The sequence below is a fragment of the Mastigoproctus giganteus genome, chromosome 3 (assembly GCF_048544385.1).
Source record: "Mastigoproctus giganteus isolate SK-2022 chromosome 3, ASM4854438v1, whole genome shotgun sequence".
In the NCBI taxonomy this organism is placed as follows: Eukaryota; Metazoa; Arthropoda; class Arachnida; order Uropygi; family Thelyphonidae; genus Mastigoproctus; species Mastigoproctus giganteus.
This window is the reverse complement of record NC_143577.1, coordinates 133427688-133448330: the sequence shown is the minus strand read 5'-3', so window position 1 is coordinate 133448330 and position 20643 is coordinate 133427688. Positions and strand designations below refer to the sequence as shown.

General features: G+C 40.7%; 1 protein-coding gene across 1 annotated transcript in view; it reads left to right on the top strand.

Moving 5' to 3' along the window:
• The window catches only part of LOC150088278 (protein adenylyltransferase SelO, mitochondrial-like), a 471795-nt gene that overhangs the window by 94841 nt on the left and 356311 nt on the right, over positions 1 to 20643 (top strand). The gene's annotated exons all lie outside the window — the stretch shown is intronic.

Genomic DNA, 20643 nt, shown 5'->3' with positions numbered 1-20643 from the left:
AAAACAATACAAGTACTTTCTTCAACCAGTCACGAAACGTTGGCCCAGCTGTACATGTAAATCGGTCAAACTTAACTTATTTAAAATAATGCATTTTTTTTTCCAAAATTTGGGGAACAAAAATTTATTCCCACATGGCACCACCTTGCAAAATATCCTGCCGGCACCCATGACTCCAACGCCACCCAACCCGGCAGTGTGACAGAAGGGAAGTTGGAATGACAAGAGACAGCGGTGGTGAAAATATCTTACTTTTTCAAAACTTACAAAAACATATGACCATGAGAATATATTACTAGGGCCCCTACCAGAGCCTTGAAGGGGCCCGTGCAAGTGAGGGCCCCTTTAAGCTTCACTGTAAATCTGCCTCTGCATGTGCTTCTATTATTCTTTCCTTTTATAATTTTCTTATATACACGTGTATTTCATAAACTTGTTTGTTCCGTGTGTCCTATTGCCAAATGTTTGGAAATAATATATAATTGTAATTTTTTGTGATCAATATTATTATTAACATGCATTTCTAATATTCAAATAAAGATAGTAATCAATAAAACAATAATCAATAAAACATGTGTGTGTAAGTATTCCTAGGTCTATCTAAAAAAAATGCATTGAAACATCTGGCCACCATACCCCCCCCCCCTTTACGATGATACCTGGATATGCCACTGAACGTAAACTACAGTGGTCTCAGAGATTTTTTAAGTTCTATGCTGGACCATTTGATGATGTTACCAACAGCAAATTCTAATTGGGAAGCATTCAAGAAAGTAATTTTGGAAGCTACTAGGCTTATTGTTACAACTAAGAAATACCGTTCAAGGTTTAGGCTTAAATGGGATGTCAGAAGATTTAATGAGGCTCGTGGCAGAGAAGAATTTGATTATCAGTAGTGATTCTTCATGCATTAAGAATCTGCAGGTAAATGAACCACTAGGTGGCAGTGATCACAGTATGCTGAAGTGGGATTTACTCAGAGGAAACTACCATTAGGGGTAAAGGGAAGGGTTATTGCTTTTGTAAAGGCGACTACAATGGACTGAGACAGTATTTAAATTCTATACAGTGGGACCAACTGATGATGTTACCAACAGCAAATTCAAAATGGGAAGCATTCAAAGAACTTATCATGGAAGCTACTAGGCTTTACATACCAACTAAGAAATATTGTTCAAGGTTCTAGATTATACATTTTATATTTAGGCCTAAGTGGATGTCAGATGAACTAATCAGACATATGGCAGAGAAGAAAAATGCATGGAATACATACAAATTAACACATGACACAGAAGCCTATGATAGATACAAGTTGATCTGTAACCAAGTTACAAAGGAGGTTGGTTAGGCAGGCAAAGGCAGATCACGAGAAATCTTTGGCAAGGGATGCAACGAAAAACAGCAAAGAGTTCTTTACTTATGTAAACTCTAGAAGGACGGGGTTGAATCAGATTGGTCCACTTGATATCGATAGGTCAACTGATGATCCTGCTCAGGTAGCTAACAAACTAAATGAATATTTTGCATCGACATTCACACATGAGGAGTTATTCAGTGAGGGGAATGCCAGAGGTGTATTCAACTCTGGCAGTAAGCTAGAGAATCTTGTAATAACTGAGAGTAAAGTGGAGGAGAAATTGTTGAAGATAAATACAAGAAAGGCACCTGGGGTTGGTGGGATCTATCCAGTTATATTAAAGGAGGCAGCAAAGGAAGTAAGCAAACCCTTAGCCATAATTATGAGAGCTTGTGGGGGGTGGGATTGATTTTTGTATATATATATTTTATATTCGTATATATCCTTTTTTTTTTTTTTTTTTTATATTTATCCCCACTTGCAAATCTGACTATTACTTTACAGAAAATTCCAAGTTCTAGGGGAAAATCTCCTTGATGTGTTTAATTCCCTTTGGATAGGCTTTTACTCAGAACAACAAAGAGACACACAAATGTTGTATATAAAAAAAATCAGTTTATTGGACATTTTTACATAGATACATCAAACAAAAGAAATTTATTAAACTCATGACCAAATAGATTTAATTTCATCTTCTTATAACAGAATGTATATGAGCAAGGTATATTGCCTATTGAGTAAACTCAAGGAGGGCTATTTCCTTTACATAAATCATAATCAATTATCCCCTCTTTTAAACTAACAAATTAATAATGTTTCTACTTCCTCACTCCTGAGTTCAATTGACTTTCAAAGAATTTGTTAACATTCTTCCTTTACTACAAAACAATTCTTACTCCAAATTGACACAGCTCCTATATTCTTAATTTCGGTATAAATCATTACTCCGTTTTCTAACAGATTATAGCCTACTACCTTCCCTAATCTAGATTATACCATTATCAAATTTCTACAATTTACTACTTGCACATTTGAGGGTTACTGACATCCGTCTATTCCCCTTATCCCCTTTCAAAATTCATACTTATTCATTTACTTTTCATAAATATTATAAAAGGTATCTCTGACTTCTATTTCCCATCCAAAAATTTATTTATATTTTTCTATTAGCTTGTCCTGGCTAATGTTCCTTCAGCACATTTCCTAAATTTAACTTATCCTAGCTACTGAGTAATTCTTATGCACAGTATCTTTCTAAAGTCCTGCTACTTAATTTCAGGGTTCCTACAGTTCGTGGTGTGTATGAGAACAATTATGTAACTAACCACTTACTTAGTTTTCTCGAGGCTCTGCGGCATGTCCTTCGTCTTCCTCACGGGGAACAGCAGATCATCTCCATCTGGAACTCATCTTGCAATCCTTGGAGAGTTCGACAGGGGTTTCGGGTTTACTTCTTGGGTTTCGAGTATCTTTGCTCCTAAAAGAATGATTCACTCATCTGGACAGCACGTTTGTTCTCCTTTCGGTCCGGCTCCGAATTCTATCTGCTTCAGCTCCATTACCTCCGGGCATCAGACACCTTGTTTATCCTACAATAAGCTAACTTAGCAGTGTTAAGCTTTCTCCACTATTATAGTTGCATACTGCGCTTTAGTGAACTCAAAAAAGAAACTCTGAAAACTCTGAACTCTCCTTACTGAAACCAAAACTGTGTCGGCTACTGGCTGGCGGATTGACTAACTCCTACATCGTAACTTGTTCCCTTCTCTTCTTCCCAACACTAATTTTTTCTCCAACACCACCACTTACTCCCACTGACTCACTCTCCCCCTGTCCGTCTCCATCAGCCGACCGGGCTAGCCAGGTGGGTAAAGTGCCTGCCTGGCAACACAAAGGTCGCGGGTTCGATTCCCGCCCGGGCTTGGATCAAAGTACTGCAAAAACCTTGGGAGGTGCACTATGGCCACAGAAGCTGATGCGCCAACAACTACCAAACCAAAAAAAAAAAAAAAAAAAAAAACCGTCTCCATTCACAATTTTTCTTCCGAGTTTGTCACGGCTTCCCACAGTGGTTTCTACCAATCCCCTCTATCTTTTTTCCATTTTTCTTCTTTAATTCGTTGGTAGGTCAGCCAGCCAGCCCTGTAGCACGTGATTCACAATACCCCTCTCCTTTTTTTTATTTCCCACCTGTTGACATCCGTTGAGCTCTTTCATGTAGGCCGAATGTATCAAAACAACTCCTCCTGTGTCATCACAGCTTGTCTCTATAGCACTTCAGAAAAACCACAAATGTGTCACTGGAGACCATCGCGTCTATTTTTAGAGGCTTGTGTGTGCGTTTTGCCGAGTGCGTTTCCGGTGTGTGACCCTCATAAACTTTAAGTTGTTTGTTGCGCCGAACCTCCTGCTGGGCTTGCTATAGTATTTTTCGTCAGTTCTCTGTTTTAACGGATGTAAAGCTAATTTTTCTGTTTTCGTTCCTCCTACCTTTTAATTTTACAATCCTTACTGGATAATTCTTGTTTATTGAAACTGACGCTATTACCATATTATTCTACCAACGGCAAGAATCCAAAAAGGAAAACTAACTTCCGAAGCCTAAAAAAAATATTTTATTTTTTTGTAAGATTTTCAGATCTTACAAGCTTCCTTGGACTCAGGGAAAGTACCCATGGACTGGAGATGTGCAAATGTGACCCCAATTCACAAAGGAGGATCAAAGGGCGACACAAGTAATTATAGACCTGTTAGATTATTCACCCCGGAAAATTAATGGAGGTGCTGATTAAAGAAGCACTACAGGATCATCTAGACAAGATTTCAGTTACATCTCAGACAAAGCATGGTTTTGTTAAGGAATTTGATCGGATAGTATCCAATTTGATTGGATACTATGATGCAGTCACAAAGGAACTGGATGCAGGGAATAACATTGATATTATATACTTGGATCTTAGAAAGGCTTTTGATACTGTTGAACATGGAAGACTGCTGCACAAATTGGAGCAGTGTGGCATTGGAGGCAAATTGCTGCTATGGGTAAAGGGGTGGTTGAGAGGGAGAAGACAGAGAATGGTAATCAATGGACACTGCTCATCGTGGACTAATGTTATTAGTGGAGTCCCTCAGGGTTCAGTATTGGGTCCATTATTGTTTTCTGTATTTATAAATGATATTGATGATGGTATATCAAGCTTAATGTCCAAGTTTGCAGATGATACGAATGTTGGTACGGTTGTCAAGGGCTCTCCTGACACTATGCTACTGCAACAAGATCTGGAAAGGTTGAGCAGATGGGCTGAGAGGTGGCAAATGAAGTTTAACCTTGACAAATGTAAAGTACTACATATGGGAAACAGCAACCCCAGAGCAACGTATCAACTCTGTGGTACTACACTGACAGTGGTAGAGAATGAAAGGGACCTGGGGGTGGTTGTGCAGGCAAATATGAAGTTTTCTGAGCAGTGCAGACGGGCTGCAAGAGTAGCTCATGGTGTATTGTCGATGATATATAGGAATTTTTCTAGCAGGAAGAAGGAGGTGATTATTCCCTTGTATAAGGCAATGGTCAGGCCACACCTAGAGTCCTGTATACATGTCTGGAGTCCTCATTTCAAGAAGGATGTAGAGATGCTGGAACGAGTACAGAGAAAGGCAACAAGATTAGTGAATGGAACAAAGGAGTGCTCTTACGAAGAAAGGCTTAAGTTTTGCAAATTACAGTGTCTGGAGACTAGGCACCAGTGAGGTGATCTGATAGAGGTGTATAAAGCCTTGTATGGTTTGAGCATGCTCAATGCTGATGGGAGTCGTCCTCTTGCTCAGAATAATCACCTGAGAGGGCATAAATTCAAATTGAGGAAAGACAGATGTAAGATAGACATGAGGAAATTTGCCTTTAGCCAGCGGGTGGTTGGTTGGTGGAACCGACATCCATCCCTTGTCGTGGAAGTTGATAGCCTAAATCAGTTTAAGGCTCAGCTGGACAGGTATTTCGAATGAACAGAGGGGTGAAGTGGAAGTGGTTATTTTTTATTTATTTATTTATTTTTTTTTTGGCTGATGCTGCATAAGCTTGCTTTCTTGCATCAAATGACTCTACTAATGCTAATGCTAAAAAGAAAAATTCATGAGATGCATATAAATTATCAGGCGAGAGAGAAGCCAGTGGCAGATATAAGCTGGTCTGTAATCAAGTCAGAAAGGAGGTTAGGTAGGTGACGGCATATTATGAGAAATCTTTGGCAAAGGATGCAAAGAAAAACAACAAAGACTTTATTATTATTATTGCTGTTATATTATTTCTCCCTGATTTGGAGGTTCCACCTTGTGACCGGTATTGCTACCAAGTACACAGGGTGATTGTTGTTATGTCTGTTGTTACTGTTTGTCGAGAAACTCTCTGACTATCCCTACAGGTGTTCAGGATTGTGACTTTCTGGCGCTACTTGTAGGTGTTCGCTGGGAGACTTTTGCTACTAGGCTGTTATGTAGGGTCTTTGGCACCATACCTGTGGTTGACACGATGATCAGGATGGTTGTTACTTTTTGCATATGCCACATCTCTTTGATCTCCTGTCAATGAGATAGGTAGCCTTTCCCTTCTTGTCCACAAGGGTTATGTCTTATCTGTTGTGCGGGACTGTCCTATCCGTTATTATGGTGCGGTCCCGGTACAGCTTGTAGGGTGAAGTCTCTAGTACTGCTTGGTGTTCATAATTGTAGTACTGTACACTTTCTTTGACCAAGTGGTATTTCCTTGCTAGCTTCTGATGTATTATCCTGGCTACCTGGTCGTGTCTATGAGTGTACTCACTCTGGATGATCACCTTGCATCCCGCAATGATGCGTTGGATCGTTTCTGAGACCAGGAGGCATTGTTGACGTGTCATCGAACACTCCAGACTCCTTGGTGATGTGTTTTCTATAGTTCCTGGTCTTGGATGGCAAGCATGAATCCTTCAGTCCCGCATTCCGCTCGTGAGCTATGCATTGGAAGCAATTTTATCTATGTGATCTTGATGTAGATCATTGTAGTGTCTGCCATGGAATGCCTTCTTTGCGCATCTTTCTAGCTTTGTTTGTTTGTACCTCCTGGTTGGGGGGCTCCGCTTAGGTTGACTGGGATATACCGCTTGTCTATCTTCCTTATGGCCTGGTGGAGTGCTGCTGTGTGTTTCTTGAAGTAATCCTTCAGGTTAACTGTCACTGTCTTCTGTTGCTCAATGAGGTCTATCAGGTTCCTTCTTCCTGGGCAATTGTCAGTTTCTCCATGGCAGATTTTGGGTGGTGGTGGTGGCGGCGGCTCTTCGTCATCATTGTCCTTGTCTTTCTCATGATATCCTCCAGCTCGGTGTTAGTCCAATCAATGACCCCCGAAGGAGTATGTTAGCACTGGGACTGCATAGGTGTTTATGGCTTTAACTGTGTTCCCTCTGTTCAGCTTTGCTTTCAGCAGGCTTCTGAGTCTCTGATGGTATTTTTCGTTCAGTCAGGTCTTAATTTCCTTATGCTGTAACTGCTGAGCCTGCACCATCTTCAAATATTTGTAGGCCTCTCCCTCTACCACAACTTCGATCTCTTTACCACTCTGCGGATGGTAGTTTCGGTTGACTAATTTTCCCTGATGCAATCCGTGGGTGGTGGATAGCGGGTTAAGTGCTAGACAGAACCACAATGTGCTCAGGGTATCTCCCTGAAAGATTCCTCTCCTGATGGAGATTGGCCTGGTTGTAATGTTTTCGATCTTAATGATGGTACTCCATTTCGCCATTGTTTCTCCTAGGAAGTTTGTCACTATCGGATTGACTTTGTAGATGTTCACCACTTCTATTAGGCAGCTATGAGGCATGGAGTCAAAGGCCTTGCAGTAATCGACGTAGGCTATGTACATGTTGCTGGGCTGCTTGTAGTTGCTCCATAACTGCGGCATCTGTGGTTAATTGCTCCTTCCATCTTTTGCTCAACCCATTGCATCCTTTCTGCTGTTCGGCCATTATGTTCTGCTCTCCAAGTGGTCTGATATCTTCCTGGTTATGCAGCTGGTCAGAATCTTGTACATTGTTGGGAGGCAGGTGATTGGCCCATATTTTCCCAGGTTTCTTGTATCTTCATCTTTGGGCTTCAGATATGTGATTCCTTGAGTGAGAAACTCAGGATTGTCTCTGGGTTCCTTATCATTCGAGTGAACTGCTCTACCAGGTTCTTGTGTTTGTGCAAGTGAGCTTCTTGTACCAGTAGGTGTGGACGTTGTCTATTCCTGGAGTTTGCCATTTGTGAGAGTTGTTGATTTTCTGTTTTACTTCTTCTTCCTGAATCTCCCACCCTCTCATTTCTTCTGTGTCCTTGGTTTTCTTGCATTCCAGTTCTATCCAGGTGGCTTGGCTGTTATATCTCTTGCTGAGTGCAAGGAGTTTCTGCTTCAGTGTGTCCAATCTCTTGCTGAGTGCAAGGAGTTTCTGCTTCAATGTGTCCAAGTGCTCTCCTATTCTCTGATTTCTTGTCTCATGTTTGCTGTTGATGCTGTCTCTCTTGAGGATGCTCTTCGCTTTTCCAATTAATTTTTTACTCCTATTGCCCGTTGGTACTGGGTCAATTGACCTATCTTGACTCTTAATTTTTCTGTCTTCTGCTGAAGTCTTCTTTCCTGAGCTGGTGGTTCCTTCTGCTTTCAGTTCTTCTGCTGCTGGTCTCTCCCTACTCTTCCCTTAATCCTTGTTGCTACTACCGCAGCACAATACATGACTGTGTGGATGGCCTCCAGTGTTGCACCATTGCTGTCGAGGTAATGCGGTATTATGTGCTGATTCAGGTGGTCTGTGACTCTCCACAAGGTTCTATTGGGCCTCCGCTTTGGTATCATGTGAGTCTTCGTGGGGTCCATTCCTTTGAATCTGCTAGGGCCTTTTTCCACTCGTCCTCTATTCTGGATATCATGACCTCATCTGTTTCCACTTCAGCTGCTGTGGGTTGCATTTCTTATTGCTCTTCCTCCTCTAGTTCAGTGGTGGTATGTTCTTCTTCCTCTGGTTCTGTATTCTTTATCCTTTGTAGTTGATCGCTCACATCCTGCTTGATTTTTTCCAAGATTTGCAGGAGCTATCAGATTCTTCGTGACAATGGTCCTTTTCTGGTCCCACTATTCGCTGTTCGGTGACCTGAATATCCGGGAATTGTTCCAGCCACTTGGTATGTAGTCTCGCCCTGTAAGTTGTCATATAAGTTGTTATTATTATTATTATTATTAGTCATATGGTGTAAGAAAGCCTGAAGCTTTTGCTGCACCAGCCAAAAAAAAAATTCGAGTTATCCCTGAGAGAGAATAAACAAGAGTCAGAAGTATAAGGGAATCACCAAGAAAGAGAAGAATGATGATATCCAGCTCAGGATCCTGGGTGTGCCAAGCCTATACTCACTAGATGTGAGCCCCTGCAAATGAATCAGATTGGTTCACTTGATATCAGTGGTTTGACTGTAGATGGTTCTCAGATAGCTGCCGAACTAACAGAGTATTTTTGCATCTACATTCACACTTGAGGAATTATTCAAGGAGGAGAGGGCCAGATGTTTATCAAACTCTAACAGGGAGTTAAATGATTTTGTAATAACTGAGAGCAAAGTGGTGGACAAATTGTTTAAGTTAAACATAAGAAAGTCACCTGTGGGAGATGGGATCTAACCAGTTATATTAAAGCAGGTGGCAAAGGAAGTAAGCAAACCCTTAGCCATAATTATGAGAGCATCCTTGGATGCAAGAGAAATCCCCATGAACTGGAGATGTGCAAATGTATCTCCAATTCACCAAGGGGGAACAAAGAGTGACGTGTAATTACAGACCTATTAGTTTGACTTCTGTTCCAGGGAAAATAATGGAGTCACTGGTTAAAGAAGCATTGCAGAATTATCTAGACAAGACAGCGGCAATACTTCAGACACAGCATGGGTTTGTCAAGAGTCTTGTGTGACCAATTTCATTGGATACTATATTGTGGTCATAAACAGATATCCAGAATGATGATATCCAGCTCATGATCCTGGGTGTGCCAAGCCCATACTTACTAGATGTGAGCCCTTGCAAATGAATCAGATTGGTTCACTTGATATCAGTGGTTTGACTGTAGATGATTCTCAGATAGTTGCCGAACTAACAGAGTATTTTAGATATCATCTAGACAAGACAGCGGTATCTAAAATACTCTGATATAACAGATTAACAGATATCAGTGGTTTGACTGTAGATGGTTCTCAGATAGCTGCCGTGCTGCTAACTGGTTAAAGAAGCATTGCAGAATCATCTAAACAAGACAGCGGCAATACTTCAGACACAGCATGGGTTTGTCAAGAGTCTTGTGTGACCAATTTCATTGGATACTATAATGTGGTCATAAACAAACTAGATGCAAAAATTAATTTTGATCTCATATACTTGGACTTCAGGAAAGCTTTAGATACTGTTGTACATGGAAGACTGCTGTACAAATTGAGCAGAGTGGCATTAAGGGCAAGTTGCTACAATGGATAAAACGATGGTTGAGTGGGAGAAGAAGACAGAGAGTGGTGAACAATCGATACTGCTCTATGCAGAGTAATGTTATTAGTGGTGTCCCTCAGGGTTCGGTGTTGGCCCCATTGTTGTTTTGTTTATTTATCAATGTATCAGTATATCAAGCTTTCAACGGGCAAGACGCACATGGCCTGCTGCTGAGGTACAGATACTAAAGGAGCGCTATAGAGAAGCAAGAAACAGATATACGGATGCGATAAACAAGAGCAAACAAAGAGCCTGGGAAAACTTGGCAGGCATAACAGGAAATAATGAGCCATGGGGGGTAGTCTATAGGATAATCACAAACAAACACCGCAGGGGGGAAGTTATTTCTACCACATTGACACCACAGGGGAGCCAAACCACCACATGGCAACAGTCAATCACAAATATTCTGGGCACTATTTTCCCGGAGACTGCCATGCCTACTTCACCTGAACAGCATAGAATATGCCAAGAAAATGACATATACACCACTGACTCCTGTGAACCACCGTTCACGCTAGATGACATCAAATCCGCGGCAAATCATGTAAGAAATAATAAGTGCCCAGGCCTCGATTATCTCGAACCGGAAATTATCAAAAAAGTAACGGATCTGACCCCCGAACTCCTCCTAAATCTGTTTAATAACTGTTTGCATCAAGGCATCTTCCCAAGAAATTGGAAGACTGCGGGACTGAAGCTGATCCCGAAAACACCCACGAAGCCTCCACAACAGCCAACCACGTACAGACCGATAGCTTTGCTACCAGTGATCAGCAAACTATTTGAGAGAATGCTATATGCCCGAATTGACACACATTACAAGAGTGCTGAACTGCACATGTCTACCCAGTTCGGCTTTAAGCCCGAGTCTTCGACAGTAGAGGCACTTAGACATCTGCTGTACGGTGTGACCAGTTCCAACAGTAAATACTACCTAATCATCTCCATAGATTTTGCCGGGGCTTTCGACACCATTTGGTGGCCAAGTGTCCTGGCAAGGCTAAGGCGGGCCAACCTTCCCTGCAATTTGTATCTCACTATCAAGTCTTACCTTACCGACAGGAGTATTAGTGTCGTGGCACCCTATGGTAGGGTAAACCGCAGTGTCTGCAGGGGTTGCCCCCAGGGTTCTGTCCTGGGGCCGCTGTTGTGGAACATTGTCTTGGATGAGTTCCTGGCCATGGACCTTGGTAACGTCCAAACCCAAGCTTTTGCCGACGACTTAATCTTGAAAATTGCTGCCGACAGTAGAACCCAGTTGGAGGTTAAAGCAAACCATGCCATCAAGATACTACAGGACTGGACCACCTTACACTGCCTAAAAATCTCACCAACTAAGACATCCTCAATCTTACTGAAAGGCACCCTTGACCTGCACAGGCCGCCTCAAATAAAGGTGAACAACACCACAGTGAAACTCCAAAGCCAGCTTAAGTACCTGGGGGTGATATTAGATTGTAATCTTTCCTTCAAGCAGCATCTCACACATCTAAGAACAAAGATAAGGAAGTACTCTGCACTGTTAGCACGTGTGGTCCGTCGTGACTGGGGACTTAAACATCGCGTACTCTCCTTATATTATAAAACGACATTCCTACCAGCTGTAACATATGCCTCTGCGGTTTGGTATCACAAGGCATCAACCGCCGCAAATAGACGCATAATCGACTCAATCCATAGAACTATCCTGTTAACCATTACCAGAGCCTGCAGCACCACTAGCACTGTTGCCCTACAGGTCTTGGCCGGAGCCCTTCCCCTTGACCTGGACATCATACGTACTGGAATAGCCTATTATATAAACAAAGGAATGCCTTGCACCCACCTAGACTACACAGTGGATAACAGTGCAACCCACAAGGCTGAAAAGAACAGGCTGCAGAAATACTTAAAAGAAACCTGGCAATACCACTGGACAAACACAACAAAAGGGAATATCACCAAAAAGTTCATCCCGGACGTAGACAGAGTTTACTCCATTCTTCCAACCTGGCTGCAACCCGGACTTTACACGACTTACCTCCTTACGGGTCACGGGGCTTTCAATGCAAAGCTTACAGCATTGGGAATAGTGGAGGATCCGCGTTGTACTTGCGGGGAACAAGAAAGCTGAGTGCACATTATGTTTGAGTGTGCCCAATACGAAGACCTTAGATGCAGACTAATAACTAGAGTTCACTATCTACCGAGGGATCTTGAGTCACATCTACTAGATACACAAGAGGAATATTTAGCCTTAACTGATTTTGCCCAGGGATTATTTACCAGGCGCCAAACACTAACCGCCATATACAGAAGACCTTAAAGGAATGAGACAAAACAAACCTGCAAATAGCAGCGAGATGACACAGAGGAGCCGACTATACAGACCTTGGACTGAGTACAAAATGAACTGGGAAAAGACAAGTGACAATATATTGTCTAACCACAAGAGTCATGATTACCGCCAATGGAAGCGAAAAAAAAAAAAAAAAAAACACCTTTAAATAGTTGTGACATCAGAACAAAGGGACACTGCCCCCAGACCTTGCAGCATAGACCCACTATATAATGACAAAAGGTAGCGTGAGGACTATCAAACATCACGGAAGGGATAAAACCCCATAATGACAGCCAGTAGACTTGATTATGACCCCAAGATAATGACCAGAAAATAGGACCCAGACCACATGCAGTCTGGAAGGATGACATCCCAGATTTAACCCCCTATTAGTGTCCCACCTAGATGAGACTCAACGGCCAGCTTTTTAGGGCCTGCAAACTGATGGAGACGACATACGGTGGCACTCTTCCACCGGAACAGCCTATTGGCGACCCAAATCCGCACTCTCTTGAGCAGATCTTTCTTTCCAAACTCCTGGGGAGGAGAGGCTTGCCTCTCCTTGCCTCCCCAATTTTCTCACTCTGGTGGGGCACGGGCATGCCTCATTACCTGCAGGGGCTATCTACTCTGTCGGCCCCTTATTTCCAACTCCTTCCCCCCAGTCTTCATCCTTCCCCCAAACTTTTGTCTTGCACAGCGTTTAGCCCTACATTTCAAAATCAAAAGAGAACATCAAAATTCTTGCCCAAACCTATTTGGTTTTTAAAACTCACTTTCACCGCACAGCCCCACGTCGCGTACTATTAATACTAACTTGCTAAGTATCACTAATATCAACCTCGATTTATTTATTTATTATAATTATTATTATTTATTTATTTTTTTTTTTTTTTTTTTCATTTTATTATTATTATTTTTTTTTTGGTCCTAGCCACTGAAATCCCAGGAAAGTAAGTGGCAAGACCAGCCAGAGTACAAATATTGGTAACACCCGGCCGGCCTCTCTGTGGCAGGTATTGGTAACGTCGGGTCTCACTAGGGGCCCGGCGGCTAACAGGCCGGATGAACAATGGGCACAACAAACTACACAGTACATATCCCACACACTTTTAAATCTCTGGCTTGTCCGATACAGAGAACATACGCGGAGATGGGAGAAATCCCAGGTGCCGTCAGACCCCGAACATACCTAATATATCAAGCTTAATGTCAAAGTTTGCAGATGATACAAATGTTGGCAGGGTTGTTAATAACAGTAATGACAGAATGTTGCCGCAACAGGATCTCGAAAAGTTGGGCAGATGGGCTGAGAAGTGGCAACTTAAGTTTAACATTGACAAATGCAAAGTAGCATTTGCTTTGATTTCCTAATTGATTTCCTAATTCATTTCACAAATATACGTGGTCTCAATTCTAATCTCAACAATGTCCATTTCCACTTGCAGTCTGCCAAACCCCATGTACTTTTTCTGACAGAATCTCAGTTATCGGTTGATTCAACTACTGCTCATCTCAGATGCCCAAATTATTCGCTGTATGATTCCTTTCGCCTCAAAGGTGGTACTTGTGCATATGTCCGTTCTGATATTCCCTGTCAGAGACTTGGCAATTTGGAATCTCCTCTGTTTGATCTTCTCTGGCTTAAAATCTCTCTACCTCATTGTTTCAAATTCATCTGTTGTCTCTACCGTTCTCCCAACTCCACTAATCACTTGGAGCTCTTTGACTTCCTCTCGTTGCAACTTGACTTTCTCCAGTCCAACTTTCCTAACAGTGAGGTAATTTTCCTTGGTGATTTTAATGTTCACAACTCCAGCTGGCTTCCGTTTTCTAGTCACACCGACCCAGCAGGTCGAGATGCTGAGGCTTTTGCAATTACTAATGACCTAGCACAGATTGTTCATTTACCTACAAGAATACCGGACAATCCGAATCATACAGCCAATACGCTTGATCTTTTTCTCACAAACAACCCTTCTAAGTACACGGTCGAAGTGAGAGGTCCTTTAGGCACTTCAGATCACAACTTGGTGATTGTCTCTTCTCCAATGGAACCTTTATCTCATGGCTATTCCCAACCTCGTGTTGTTTGGCATTACAAGAATGCAAAATGGGATGACCTGCGAGACTTCTTTTCTTCTTTTCCTTGGTCGGATTACTGTTTCAAAACTCCTGATGTCACCGTTTGCTCAGATCGTGTCAGTGAAATTATTCTTGCAGGAATGGAATCCTTTATCCCACACTCCACTTTAAAATCTCGTCCTTTATCTAAACCTTGGTTTTCCAATAAATGTGCTAAGGCTGTTCAAGAGAAGAATGTTGCATATCATAATTGGCTTGTTTCTAATTCTTCAGTTTCATTTTCTGCCTACACCAAAGCTCGCAACAATTGTAAAGCAGTTATTAATCAGTCCAAACTAGAGTTTGAACAGGCTAAGAGTAGAAAACTTGCTTCTTGCCCTAATGGTAGCCGAGCATTCTGGTCTCTTGCCAAAGCTATTGGCCGCAACTTTTGCCCATCTCTGCTTCCACCTCTGTCCAAACCAGATGGTTCTGCTGTCACTTCAGCCAAGAATAAAGCTGACCTGTTAGCATCCCATTTTTCTTCCAGCTCATGTATTAATGATCTTGGTAAAACACCTCCCACCATTCCCAACACGGTCCATTCAATGCCTCCTGTGGTCTTCCGTCAAAAGGATATCAGAAGGATTTTGATGAATCTTGATGCTAAGAAAGCTCCAGGTCCTGATGGTATTTCTCCACTTGTTCTCAAAATCTGTGCTCCTGAACTTACTCCTATTCTTTGCCGCCTTTTTTCACTTTCTTATTCCAAAGGTGTTTTTCCTTCTGCTTGGAAATTTGCTCATATCCAGCCAGTTCCTAAAAAGGGTGACAAATCCCTCCCATCCAATTATCGTCCTATTGCAATTACTTCTACTCTTTCTAAAGTAATGGAGAAATCAATTAACCGCCAACTCTTAAACTACCTAGAAACCTTCCGTCTGATCAACGATCGGCAGTATGGATTCCGTCAGTGTCGATCCACTGGTGATATTCTGGCTTATGTTACCCATTTATGGACTACTTCAATGGAAAGTTTCGGTGAAACACAAGTAGTTGCTCTTGACATCTCAAAGGCTTTCGATCGTGTTTGGCATAAAGGTCTTCTAAACAAGCTTCCATCTTATGGTTTACCAACTGTTTTTAGTAATTGGTTATCCAGTTTTCTCTCTGATCGCTCACTGAGGGTGATGGTAGATGGCTCTCTGTCTTCTAACTTCTCCACTAATGCCGGTGTCCCCCAAGGTTCAGTTCTTTCCCCCACTCTTTTCCTCTTGTATATCAATGACCTTCTTCCATTGAATGGAAATCCTATCCATAGTTTTGCCGATGATAGCACATTGCATTCAACTTTCCATTTTGAGAAACCTTGCCCTGCTCAATCAGCTTCAACTTCTCGAAAATCTGCTACCAATTCCTTAAATGCCGATCTTCAGGTAATTCTCCAGTGGGGCAAAGACAACTTAGTTGATTTCAACCCTTCTAAAACTCAGTCTTGTCTTATATCTCGCAAAAAGGATTCTTCTGCTCCTATGCTTATCTTTAGTGACACTCCAATTTCTAGGCAAAAGGATATATCTCTTTTGGGGATTACCCTGACTTCTAATCTCTCTTGGCACAAGCACATTACAAATATTGCTTCCTCTGCATCTAAAAAACTTGGTTTTCTCTTTCGCTCTCGGCGTTACTTTTCTTCCAAACAGCTGCTCACTCTGTATAAATCGCAAATCCGCCCTGCCATGGAATATTGTTCCCACATTTGGGGTGGTGCCCCCAAAACCTCTCTCAGGCTTCTTGATTCCATTCAGAAGAGGGCAGTTAGGTTAATTAATGATTCATCTCTAACAGAGTCTCTCCACTCGCTTTCTCATAGATGTACTGTTTCTGCTGCATGCCTCTTCTACAGATATTTCCATGGGCACTGTTCTTCTGAATTGGCTTCTATAATTCCCGCTCTCTCTTTCAAAACAGTCCGAACACGTGCCGCCACCAGCCAACATCCATTTACTGTCCAACTTCAAACCCACAGAACCAACTTTTCATCTTCCTCATTTATTCATTCAACTGCCGTTCTCTGGAACAACCTTCCTTCATACGTATTTCCTGAAAATTACAATCTACAGAAGTTCAAGTCCAATGTCAACAAATATCTTCTTTCGTCTTCTCAACCTCCAACCCAAGCACGGTACCAAGTACTATAGGTTCTAATACCTCTCGTGTTTGGGGTTCTCATAAAAAAAAAAAAAAAAAAAAAAAAAAGCATATGGGTAGCAGTACCCCCAGAGAAATGTACCAACTGAGTGGTGTTACACTCAGGATAGTGGAGAATGAAAGAGACCTGGGGGTAATTGTGGTCAGATATGAAGTTTTCTGACAGTGCAAACAGGCTGCCACAGTAGGTCATGGTGGTCTTGTCAATGATATACAAGAATTTTGCTAGGAGGTATAAGGAGGTGATTATCCCCTTGTATAAGGCAATGAGGCCACACCTTGAGTAATGCGTACAAGTCTGGAAGCTTCATTTGAAGAAGAATGGTAGAATGAGTACAGAGAATGGCAACAAGAATGGTGAAGGGAACAAAGGAGTACTCTTATGAAGAAAGGCTTAAATTCTGTTAATTGCAGCTTCTGGTGACTAGGCACCTCCGAGTCAATCTGATTGAGATGTATAAGGCCTCAAATGGATTGAGGAGGCTCAATGCTGATGGGATTCTTCTTCCTGAGATTACAAACCTGAGGGGGCATAGATTCAAACTGAGGAAAGACAGTTGTAGAATAGATGTGTGGAAGTTTGCATTTAGCCAGCAGGTAGTTGATTTCTGGAACAAACTTCCATCTTTTGTTGGAAATTAATAGCATAAATAAATTCAAGGCAGAATTAGACAAACATTTGGAACAAATGGATCAGTGAAATGGGTTTTTTTTTGGCTGATGCTGTATAAGCTTTCTTGCATCATGTGCCTCTACTAGTGCTAACTGGCTATAGAACAAACTGAGTACAGTCATCCCCCAATTTGCATGGCGGTTACGTTCCAGGAAAACACTGTGCATTCCAAATCCATGCTAAGTGAAACATAGTTAATATGACATAGCGGGTTCCATACCTGTACCCAAAAAAAAAAAAAAATATGCAAAAGAAATTAAATTGAAAAAAATTGTCCTCATTCGGTAAGAAAAAAAAAAAAAAAATTAGAAACATGTCCATAAAATTAATCTTGCTAATACTTACCTATAGATTTTTAATCTAAATTCATTCCTCTTCGTCACTGTTTTCCTGTGATAAACTTGAAACAGTATCCTGCACTTTTTGAAAAAAAAAACAATTGTTTTTTAACGATAGTTAAAATTGTTAGAACATAGTTAAAACGATAGTTAAAATTGTTAGAACATAGTTAAAACAATAGTTGAAATTGATTGCTCAGAAGCACGCTCTTTTTCTCTATAAATTTCTTCATTAGGAACCGAAGTTAATGTTAAAGTTCTGTGAATATTTAAACTCCTCTCCAAATTAGGATCCATATCTAGAGCTTTTTGGCGAAGCTGATTTTAAAGTCTTAAAAACTCAGCTAATCTCTTTGTGGTCAAATTTTTGAGTGCATCTTCTTCGTTTTTGTCATCATCCACTGATAATTGTTCTCTATGAGATTCAAGGACATCTGTGATATCTACTGGTTCCAGTTCTTCAAATGCATCACTGCTATCATTTTGCCAATTCTCACAATCTCAACTACCTCCGGCATTTCGGCCATGGCTTCTTTAGAGCAGCTTTGTGGCCACAGCTTTTTCCACACTGCGTTACTTGTTGAGTTCTTAACTTCACCCCACGTGAATTCAGTATTTTTTACAGCATCAAGAATGTTATAATTCCACCAATAATAAATGTCGAATTAAATGACTGCCTATTCTATCAGAGTTGCTACCAATTGTAAGAAAGATCTTCTTAGGTAATAAAGTTTAAAGGAAGCTATAATACCTTGGTCTGTCTGAATTAATGAACTTGTATTCACTCGAAGGAAGGTAACTTTCACATTTGGGTGCAGATCAGACAAATGTGCAGGATGACTAGGCGCATTGTCAAGAATGAGCAAGATTTTGAATGCTATGTTCTTCTTCAGGTTTTAATTGGAAGATTTTAGACAGCTAAAATCTTCCAATCCTCGAAGATTTTAGCTGTCATCCAACCTTTTTTGCTCGATTTCCAATGAAATGGGAAGGAGCTTTTTGATATTCCTTTAAAAGCACGAGGATGTTGTGATGTGTAAATTAGAAGCAATTTGCAATTTACACTTAAAGTTGCCCTCTGCATTGCCACATAACAATAGTGTTAACCTATCTTTTGCAGCTTTGAAACCTGGGGCCGTTTTCTCTTCTTTTGAAATGAATATTTGGCTTGGCAGACTCTTCCAAAATAAGCCGGTCTCATCAGCATTAAACACTTGACTTCTAGATAGCTCTCTGTCGCAATAACATCATTTAAAGTTTTCGGATACAAAGAAGCGGCTTCCATATCTGCACTGGCTGCTTCACCCGTTAATTTTTGATTGTGAAGATTTTGATGTTTTTTAAATTTTTCAAAGAAAACCTTACTGGCCTGAAGGACAAGACATCTGTATTGGATGAACCGGCTTCTTGTAAGCGATTAAAAATTTGCAGAGCTTTGGTGTGAATAATATCGGCACTAAGAGGCATTCTCTTTTGATTAAGATCTTCTATCCAGAAAGAAAGTAATTTTTCAGTTTTCTCTATTAATGGATTTTTCACTTTGTAGTGCTTTTTGCAGCCAATGATGTGGAACAGATAACTGAACTTTTAATTTGCTCAGCATTTTCCCTAATTCATCGACTGCTAGATTCATTTATGCTGTATTTCTTGGCCACTATCACAACATTTTTGCCATTTTCTAACTCCTTAGTGATTTTTAATTTTTCCTCTAAATTTAAAATTTTTTTGTTGTAGCTTTCTTCATTTTAGGCACTAATTAAACACATTTTATTTAGACAAGAAATATTAAATCAGCAAAAGCAATGCTTACCAATTAAAACACTTTGGGTTGCAAGAACCAGAAAGATTCTGTCTGAACAAGTAACATAGGATAACTGATGAAGGAGATCCCGAATTACGAAGTTATTTGAAAAATAACCGGACAAACACACCACTGTTTATTGCTGTGTTTCGTTATAAGAATCAGTTTTGAATGCCTTTGTGGTATTTTTCTAAAGCACATTTCTGGAGGTCACGACCACAAAACAGTAAAAGCTATTTGCACTTTTCAGTTTATTGGGCTTTTCTGTTAGTTCAATCTTATTATAAATGGGTAGTAAACTCAATCTTATTGCATTTGCAATAATATCGACAGCCGGAATTCTGTGGGATTTTACGTTATTATAGTGAAATATGTTTCTACTTCAATGAAATCTTCAATAATATAAAAAACAAATAAATTTTCAAAATCTGCTCTTCATCCCTATTTTTGAAGCTTCATAAACAAAATTCACGCAGGTAGTGAAATTTTCCGTGCAATCAAAAATTTTGGTAGCAAATACCTGACTGCAATAGCGAAACCACGCAAATCAAGGGATGATTGTATAAAGTTCTCAATGGGGGGAAAAAAAGACTTTGTATGAGTCTGAATTATTTGAGAAGTTATAATTGGCTAGAGAATGACATGTGAAACTGACTGTAGAATAATGTGAGTAACAATGTTAGCATTAGCATTCGTAGAGGCACAAACATGTTTATATTGCTTTCTTGTATCTTATATGATACAAGAAAGCAATATAAAGATGTTTTATGTGAAAACATCTTTGATGAAAATCAAAAACGTTTTAAAATCGAACAGCTAGAAGTTATGAACAATGTAACGTTTTATGCGCTTGTCAGCTACTTCCATGGGTACGATTTTCTTTGGGATTATAGGGAATGATGCTGTATACCAAGATATCATCACATAGTTCATTTCACTCCTTGAAATAGAACATGTTCTATTTCAAGGAGTGAAACAGAACAAGGAGTGTTCTGTTTCATGCAACTTGTTTAGCGAGATGGTCTGATGTGCTAATGTCTCTCATGTTCGTTTCTGCAAGCACAGTGATTGTCCAATTTACAGAGAACTGTGGCATCAAGAATCACTAGATTTTTACCTCTGTCAGTATCTGAAAGGAGTGGTCTACAAGAATACACGTGCACACGCGCGCGCGCACACACACACACACACACACACACACACACACACACACACACACACACACACACACACACACACACACACACACACACACACACACACACACACAAAAGATGAGATAGAGACCAACATACCAAAATTAGTTATCTGACTGTGCAATGGGGAGCTTCAGGAAAAAGAAT